Below are 10,169 nucleotides of genomic sequence, written 5' to 3' on the forward strand. Positions count from 1 at the left end.
ATGAAAAGTGATGACCATCATGTCTTCTTGGAACAATTACTTCCGATTGCTATTCGTGGACTCCTTCCAAAGAATGTATGTGAGCCTTTAATTGAATTAAGCTCATATTTTAAGAACTTTTGCTCAAAGAGTTTGTCCATGGATGATCTTGATAGGCTGGAAAAGCAAATTCACTGTGATGATACATCTAGTCATTCACTTGGTAGCAGAAGCAAAGATTACGGGTCCAGTGAGATATCGTTGGATGTATCCAATAGAGAGGTATATGCATAACTTACTACCTCATCTTTTGTCATTACTAGTTTTATTTTGTTCCTTTACATGTAACTTTTCACATATTAGGTATTTGCGTTCTTTGAAATCGTATGTTCACAACAAAGCACACCCAGAAGGTTCAATTGCAAGAGGCTACTTGGCCGATGAATGTTTAACATTCTGCTCTAGATACATGGATAACATGACCACAAAGTTTAATCGCAAGTCTCGAAATGATGATGATAATGATGATCACAAGATAAGTAGAAGTGATTTGGACATTTTTATTACAAGTGGTCGTCCTTTAGGAAAGCCTACACTTCATCATCTTACTACTGAGGAGTTTGAACAAGTACACTTATATGCTCTTCATAACTGTGATGATCTCTTAGAACTTGCAAAGTAAGTCAATTACTACTACATGACTTTACATAATTTATTATTATATACTTATTTTATTCCCAATATTAGGGAGCACAAAGAGATACTAGCTACTGAAAATCCCGTTCCTAGGAATATTGAGAGGAGACATAAAGCCGAGTTCTCGGATTGGGTTCGTAGTCATGTATGTCATTTGCCCCTTTTTAAATGCTAATTAGTATTATGATTTGTCTTAGTTTTATATATAGTATTACATTACTTATTTTATTTTGTAGGTCGAGCATTTGTATACAGAAGGATTGGTTCCAAAGGACTTATATTACTTAGTTTGTGGTCCTTTGCGGACTGTAAGGCGTTACAGTGGCTATATTGTGAATGGGTTTAGGTTTCACACCCTTGATCGTCACGAGAATAGGAAAAGCCAAAATAGTGGTGTTATGGTTCGGGGAGATGATATGTCAGATAAGGAGTATTTTGGTGTTCTTAGAGACATTTATGAGCTAGAATACCCTGGTGGAAATAAAATGTTTGCCTTTAAGTGTGGTTGGTATGATGTCCAACATAAGGGCACTGGATATAAAGTGGATGAATATGGGATAACTAGTGTATGCACTAAATTATCTTTATCCACAAATGAACCGTTTGTATTAGAATCCCAAGTGGAGCAAGTGTTTTATGTGACAGAACCAAGAGAAAAGAATTGGCTTACAGTGATAAAGACTGAGCCTCGAGACTTGTACAATGTACTTGAAATGGACATTGATGAGAATGCATTTGATCTAGTTAATGATGCAGAAGCTATGCAACAAGAATCAATTAAGGCTTCCAATATGTATACATCACCATCAAGATGTGGATATCCAGAGAATATTTGTTTGGCTACTAATAATTTTATGGTGGAAAAAGGACTAGTAGTCGTCAAATGGGTTACAAAAGAAATGGAGAAGATTATGCAATTGAAGCATGGGAAACAGAAGAAGCCAAGAAAGAAAAACAATGATCTGGATGGTTTCATTGCTGATGATGATGTTGAGGCATAAAGAGTGTTTGTTCGTTTGTTGTGTGACTTTGCTTTCTTAGATACTCTTATATTTAATTTTAAGGTGTTTTTGATATTATTGCTTAACTACTTTTTATGCACTTGAATCATGACATTTTGAGCTCAATTTCGTTTCGTGTGAATCTACTTTTTTTTTTTTTTGGTATGAATCAGATCATTCGATTCATAAGTCATTGATGGGTTATTATGAAGTAAGGAAGAATACCTCATTTACAATCAGTTCTTATGATTTGGAGGGAATCATTTTTATTACTCCTATAAGGGTGAACTATTCAAGAGTAGTGAAGTTTTAGTGAACTTTTATATATACATTATGTTCAGATTTTGAATCTTCAATATGTTTCACATACTAAGCTCTTCTATGTGGTAAGGATTTTTCTTGCTAGCTATTTTTTATATATATACCTTTTCTTGTTATCTAAATGGTGTTTATGAGAAATATTAGCTACTTATGTAACATATGTTTGTCACTTGTCTCGTATACAGATATGGTAGGGAGAGGTCTAGCTAAGAAAAAGAGTGATGGTGGCATTGGAAATGGAAGAGCCACAAACTTTATTGGTGAGTCACAACGTCACCTTCGAGATGTATTTGATGATGACTTTGAAATGGATGAAATTGGATCCAACACCCATAGTCCTGCTCATGGAAATCCAAATGATGATCCAATACAAACTACTTCAAACATAGGTAATTTATAAGTTATTGTTTTTTTGTTTCATAGTACTACATTAGTTTATTATCTAGAAATGAATATAACATATATTTTGTAGGGGGGAGCAAGCATATATATGCAAACAAGTTTGATAGCAGAGTTGAAGTTGTTTTAAGTGTTAATGAGGCAGCAGATCCCACTCCAAAGGTAAGAAACGAGGGAGCTGAAAATCCACCAAAAAAGATTAGAACCAAGTACATGCATGCAAATCGACAAGTGTTGGATGGAACCCAACATAACAATCCTAATAGCAGCCAATGTAATTACATCACTCTTTTTCATATGTTTCATGTAATATGGTGTTTTGAAACAACCAACAACATAATTTTGTTACCTTAGGGGTATGAATTAGGGTGTTGCGATCGTTAGACCATAATGCTATCTACTCTTGCATTCTGAACTGAAAGACACTAAAGAAACTGAAAACTTGAGGCTTTGTCCATTATGGAAATATAAGAAACTAAATAAGAAGAAATGCTACTACTACTCTACTAGTGACCTGACCCTTCTCTGCTAGGTCCAGAAGATAATGTAAACATTCTTCCCTTTGGATAAACCATGGTTGAGTCTTCCTTCGTGCAGGGAACTAGAGGATGAAGGAACTAATACCATTCTTCTAACCTTACTTTTTGAATAGTCAACATTGCTTTGATTTTCTTTCGTCTTCCAGCTTGCAGATTACAACAACTTAATGTATAAGTTTGTCCTGTTATTACTCAGGGAAGTATGGGTTATCAATTATCATCTTATGTCCTCTTTTCCGACACTTGTTTGTCGTCTTTATGTTTGTCTGCATCAAAGTCTTTTTCTCAGCATGTCTACCAAATCCAAGAGATACTAATATCCATCTTTTTTCATTATGCATTTTGATCTTTGCTGCTAGACTACCACACTTATTGCGACATCTAGCTAGTGGCAAGTGTATTTCCTTAATAGCCACATCATGTCAGATGCTTAACAAGGTGAAAAGTGGCAAACTATATGTAAAATTACAGCTAAAATTTTCATATATCCTCCTACATAATTTATGATTCTTCCAGTTCCTATAAGATAGTGAGTAAATCAATAAATTCAATAATGGCTACATAATAATGCTAGTTATTAACATACTCTAACTATCTATGATTGTGATATATTTTAGCCTCCGCTACTAGTGCTATTAAGAAAAGAGGTCAAAGAGGCAAGTATAGAAATTTAGCTCTTGAAAAGAAGACTATGGGTGGTCAGTTTAAGTTGGATATCAAAATACCACCATTTGTTCTCCAAGCGGTTGGAGAAAATGCTCGTTTAATGGTGAACTTTTGCGGTTATGTTGTTAGAACAACGGCTTTCATGGATGGTGGAGATTGGCATGCTATTTTTGCCAAACACGGAGCTTCGTTGTGGTTGCAAGTTAAGGTATATTTTTTTATTGCTGTCAAATATGCATCTACACTTATCTTGTAAAGTGTGTAATTATCTTATATTTGGAAAATAAAAACACTAACAAGTTTAACATTAAAGACTCCTCTCTACACAACTACCTCGACTTCAAGCTTTTGCAACTGATGCAATGCAACGCTTGTACCGTTTCTGGAAGGCTCGTTTGCATGCATATTACAAGGAATGTGGAGTGAGTTACGAGGAACGTTTAGCCAACCCTCCTCCTGATTTTCCCCAAGCAAGCTGGAAGGCGTGTTGTGAGAAATTTAATTCTGATAAGTTTAAGGTAAAATCTCTTCCATTATCTTGCTTGTAGTTTCATTTTGTTAAAAATAATATTCCATCCATTTACTTTAATCTTAAAATCCAGAAAAGAAGTCAACAAAATAGTAAGAATCGAAGATCTGGGAATTGGATTAAACACACCGCGGGAAACTTATCTTTCCCTGAGACAGAGTATATATTGGTATGTATGGTTATACGATGTAGCTAGTATAGCAGGGTAGTTTTTTAAAATGATGTTTAATGAAAATTCATGTTGTAGACTAAAAAAAATGATGGGATTCTACCTCCTGCCAATGTAGTTTGGCTAGCTCAACACACAACAACAGATGATGCAGGAGGATTGCAGTGGGCAAATGATAGTCGTTCTAAGGAAATACATGTGAGCATCTATGTTGTTCCTACTATGTTGTTTCTAACATCTTATACATAAAAATTACAACAAGTTTAGTGGCTTATAAATATCTATTGTCATAATATTTGCACTTTGAACTTTTCATGTATCATTTAATTATAAATTCTTAATGTTTGTAGGCACAACTCCATCAACTTGTGCAAGATAAAGACAAAGAACCAGAAGGAGATCAAACTCGCCCTCAAACACAAGAAGATATGCTTCTTCATGTACTTGGCCCTAAGTCTGGGTACACTCGAGGCAAAGGAAATGGATATGGAGGCTCAGCTAAAGCGAGAATGCAAGAAGAACAACAACAGATCATGCGCAAACAGCAAGACCAAATTACTCATCTACAACCCGAGCTAGAGGCGAATAAGAAGGACATGGTTGAATACAAAGAAGAACAAAAACGCATTATGGCAGATATGGAGAAAAGATTTATGCAACTGATAAACAATAACATGAATAGGTAATTCCATTACCTAGCCTTGTTTATTTATCTTCGTTCCCCCTTGGCTAATTGTTTGTTGTGTTAGTTTGTTGTTATCTCCTTTCTTCATATGATGTGTAACTATTATGATTAGCTTTTTAAACATGGTACTTATTCTATAGGTGCATGTATGTAGTACTTGTTCCACGGTAGTACCTGCCCATCCCATCAGCTCCGTATACAAGGAGAATTTTCTCTCTCGTCACAATACCCCATAAATCTCTATAATTAGTACTTATGATCATACAAGTTGACAAAACATATAATATAAAATAACTAAACCATATACTTATTAAGGAACGAATTATATTTCCATTTCTTGTTACAGATCAAACAAAATCGCACAAATTACTTTCATGCCTGGAGCATCCTCTCTAATTTTTATTATCTACATTAGCATAATGTACTATATACTTGGAGCATTCTATTAGCACAATGTACTATATACATGGACATTCTATTAATCCAATTTGTTCACAATTAGTCTTTCAATTGTGCAGGAATGGCAATACTGGTGATGATTTTGATCTCTTTAATTAAGAAGTGAAGTGAAGTGAAGTGAAGTACGGTAAAAACGGGACTACACGATGGAGATAAATCTTTAGGAATAGCTAACAAGTTTGGTCAACATTTTTTGGTTGAAGTATAGTATATAATATATAAATTAGTCTTACCATTTTTTGTCACGCTAACTTTGAGCAATAACATATATTTTGGACAATGGGAAGAAGCTTTTGTGTAATTATTGTTGGATTTTGTAAGAATTGGTACATGTATCCAACTTATTTTGGCTCCTATTAATCAATTAGCACTTTTTCTTTAACTATCATGTTTGTAATGCTACATTTTTTAATATTATATGTTTAAAATTTCGAGAACGCGTGGGCTATCTTAAACTACAAATAGGATTGTACATGTTGCGAATTGAGGTTTCATGTTGAAACTCTTGGTATAAACATATCACAACAATTTATCTTTTTCACAACAAAAGCTTTGTTGTGAAAAAAAACCTTTTTGGCTACAAAATATTGTGTAGCTAAAGACCAATCTTTTTCGTAACAACTAATGTCGTTGCCAATAATAAAGTTTATGTTTCACCACTTATGAAAATATGGCAACGAAACATTTTCAGCAACAACGAAATTGTTGCGGAAAACAAATTTTCAGCAACGAAATAAAGTCGTTGCAGAAACTTTTGGTAACGGCATCTACCATAACGAAACAATCTCGTTGCCAAAAACCTTATGTCTTTGCAAAAGATATTTTTCGCAACAAGATCTTTCGTTGCTAAAGCTCAATTTTCTTGTAGTGAAAAACCTTCATTTTTTTTCTTTTTCTATTGGGGGTGGATGGGGGCAGGAAGAAAATCGCGGATGCAGTCACCTTCGTGGTTACGGGCACAATGACGAGGAAGCGGCTTGTAACGGGCAAATAGAAACAATAACGGTTAATGCGACATGAATTTTTCCAAACCACTAGACTTTTAACCTCAAATTTGCATTTTTGAAGTTTTATAAGGATGCTTATAACTTAATTTGACCAAAGTAATCATATGATTGGGTTATATATAATTAAATTTGGTGAATTAAAAATTACTTTAAACATGAGATCTATATCCAACTCATATATATTATTCAACTTGAAAGTCTACGACAAGTTTTTCTCCTTCTGTTGGTGTGTGCCTATTGGTTTTATGCTATTATGTCTATTTATCCCTTCTCTTTTCTCACCAATTCCGATAAAAGTAGCGGACGTAACAGGCAAAAAAAATAACACTACAAGAATAGTGTTCATCTACGACGAAACATTACGACCGTACGCGAATATGGTTGTAAATGGTTAGAATTTACGTCCGTTTTCAAAAGTGGTCGTAGATAGTGTCAGTTTTCTGCGACGAGTCTTAATTCTTGTGGTAGAAATAGAAATCCGGTCGCAAAATCGCCTGAAATAGTACCCAAAAACTGAGCGGGAACATTCTTAGGCGCTAAAAGGCAAATAAATTAAAAATAACCTTAAAAAAAAACCCTATTCCCATTCCCCTGATCGTGCAATTCATCTCTTCCTCACTCCCCCTCAACAGCTTGAAGGCTCGAACAAAACTGAACGCCAGAAAACTGAACGCCAGAAATTGAACGCCAAGTACCACTCTTTCAAGTACTTCGTTTGCGAATTGAGGAAAGGAAATCTTGACTGGTGAGTTTTTTGTTTTATTTTCCCAAAATTATCAATTTCAATTTTATTCTTCAAGAATCTGCTTTAATTGATTATTAGGTTGAATTTCATTCCCAAAATCTTCAATTTTGTGTTTCAATAATCTGCTTTAATCGATTATTAGGTTGAATTTCGTTCCCAAAATCTTCAAGTTTGTTCTTCAATAATGTGCTTTAATCGATTATTAGGTTGAATTTCGTTCCCCAAATCTTCAATTTCGATTTTGTTCTTCAATATTCTACTATAATTGAATATTTAGGATGAATTTCATTACCAAAATCATCTTTTCGTTCCCAAAAATGAAAATGGACCGACCTAGATGAGAAAAAGGGGCAACATTCATGAATTTCCGCTACTCACCTTCAATAAAAATGGATACATGAGTGCTTTGGAGAATTCCGCTTTTAGAGATGGAATACAATTTGTGTATTTTTTAGGATACCGCTTCCACCAAGAATATAAGTACTGGAATAAAGTCAGAAATTCCACATCTTTTTTAATACAGTTTGTCGATTTTTTCATGAAGGGAATGAATTTATCACTTTTGCAGGTATTAGCAGTTAAGATCAAAAGTTTGTCATTTTTTGTAAAATTTTCTATAGTTGAATAATCATTATACCCAAGTTATACCATTTGCAACCTCTGTATTGATGAATTAATAATTACTTAGATTGTGTTAATTTTGCAATTTTGGTTTTCTTTATACAACAAGTTGTTGATGTGAATTTAAGATCTTTTCTCTAAACCCTATTCCATATGTGTGTCTCAAATAGCCATTAAAATCATTGAACAATATAAGTTGTAACCGCTTTCATGCATATTAGTTATCATATGTATTATTTTTCTTTGGTCTTAATAGTCTGTTTGATTATTGGAAGTTGCATATGTTGTATCATGCTTTCAATTGGCCATATTTCATAATGAGTCTTGTAGCTTCTTGCTAATCACCTGATATCATGGATAGTGATCATTCTGCTATTTTGTTTGTTTTTGTTTTCATGCATGATCTTCTAGTTTTTGTTTTTGGCATGATCCTCTTTGATTCAGCATTAATTTGCAGCTATAGTTGTCTCTATATTCACCCATTTGTTCATGGTTTCCTTGTGAAGTTGCTTGCTTGCTTGAGTAATATGTGGTTTCAGAACGTTATATGGCTTCAAATTCTGACCCCTGCACACTCCCCACCCCCCTGCACATTGCCCTCCTCCCCTGCAGACCCCCTGCACACTGCCCACCTCCCCTGTAGACCCCCTGCACACAGCACACTACCCACCTCCCCTTTCTCATGAACAGGTGACTGAGGTTTGGTATTTAGGGTATGGTCTTTGGCACTTACTTGAGGCCACCAATTAGTAGTCAATCAGGATCTGCATTAAGTAACATCAATGGCTGGAATTGTAGTGAGATCTTAATAATTTGCCGCATATTAAGAATTTTAAAGAATGAGGAGATTCTTGAGTATGGTTCTGTACTCCCATGGTCAGGGATTTATTATGCTGAACTGTTTCTTATTTGTCTTTAGCTTAATTATTCTAGATTCTTTCTTCACGGTTATCAAATTCTTAGATCCGTCATTTAGTTTCTAGAGTAATATCTATGCTGCAGTATTGTGGAGATAAGGCTGGATAGAGTGTTCTGAATATTTAATCGATTGAAAGAACACTATATCAGCTACTTTTATGTACCGCGAGGGTGGAGAGTGGGAGGGGTGGGTGACTGGGTGGTCATAGCTGGAGTTATGGCTGGCGTGATGACCCCTAAGATGCTGAAAATGTATTCTTAATATAAAATCTAGTGCACTGAGATTATGGAGTGCTTGGATCACTGTAATTATCATTGTGTGTTATTTTGTTTGTGGAAGTCTTCCCCCTACAGTTCCAAAGGAATCTACTTCTTCCCTCAGATTTTTTTTTTTATCTTTACCTTCCATCTGACTGTCATTTCTCTCTGAAACATGATGACGTTATAATATAAACATTTGATACCGAAGAGAACAAACTAACCTTATATATAGTTTATTTGTGAGGTTTAATAACTTTACTTATAATTTATTTAACAATAATTAGTGATATAATTTCTAAGTTTCCAACAATGAGCTGATAGTTGAAAATGATTTTTTGGTTAATCTTAGAAACTAACTATAAGTAATATACGAAATACTGTTATTAATTTTAGAGTAATCCTTTTATATGTAGATTAATATTTTATAATTGTATTTTGTTACTTTTTTAGAATGTAATTTTCATCTATATTTTTTAAGATATAGACACATAAATTATTATCTTTACATAACTAAAAATTTTGAGGTTTAATAATTTCACTTATAATTTAGTTGACAATAATTAGTGAATATAATTTCTAAGTATCTAAGAATGAGTTGAAAATTTATGGTTGTCTGTTATGTGTTAAAAATTTATACATTGTAATTTATAATTTGTTACCTTTTGTTTTAGGGGCTTAGCAGCGATGCGACTCGTGATTGGGCAAAACTAATAGTAGCAATGACATGTGGAGGAGATCCTTATGTGAAGCTTGAGTTGGAATGATATGGACTAACATTGCGGGTTATGACATTTACTACAATGTGAAAGAACTACAATAGTTATGGTTTTTTAGCTTTTGAAACTTTTGACAGATTCTCTAAACTTTTTTATCGTATTGAACCATTGGCTTAGATTGTAGATACTTTTGTTATTGGTACTTGTGTTTGGACATCTATGTACTTATGAATTATATTTTATCACGACATTCGGAGTAAGTGGTATATGGTTTACAGGAAAATATAGTGAATGCAAAGCAAGAATGGTCGCAAAATGTAACAATTTGGTCCGGTAAAAAACGAAATTAATGTCTTCGTAAAAAGGTGCTATAAAAATCATTTAATAAAAGAACACCAACAAGAATAATGGTCGTAAAATGTGTTGCAAGGAATGCTTGAAAAAGAATTGCGACAAGA

The 10,169-nt window shown here is 34.0% G+C and overlaps 1 long non-coding RNA gene across 1 annotated transcript; it reads left to right on the forward strand.

The window, feature by feature from the left end:
* Positions 1-6,917: 6,917 nt before the first annotated feature.
* Positions 6,918-9,959, forward strand: LOC125498337 (uncharacterized). The gene is made up of 2 exons (XR_008969893.1): positions 6,918-7,195; positions 9,667-9,959. It is a non-coding gene; the product is annotated as an uncharacterized LOC125498337 (long non-coding RNA).
* The last annotated feature ends 210 nt before the right edge of the window (positions 9,960-10,169 follow it).

This window comes from Beta vulgaris, chromosome 6 (assembly GCF_026745355.1).
Source record: "Beta vulgaris subsp. vulgaris cultivar EL10 chromosome 6, EL10.2, whole genome shotgun sequence".
NCBI lineage: Eukaryota > Viridiplantae > Streptophyta > Magnoliopsida > Caryophyllales > Amaranthaceae > Beta > Beta vulgaris.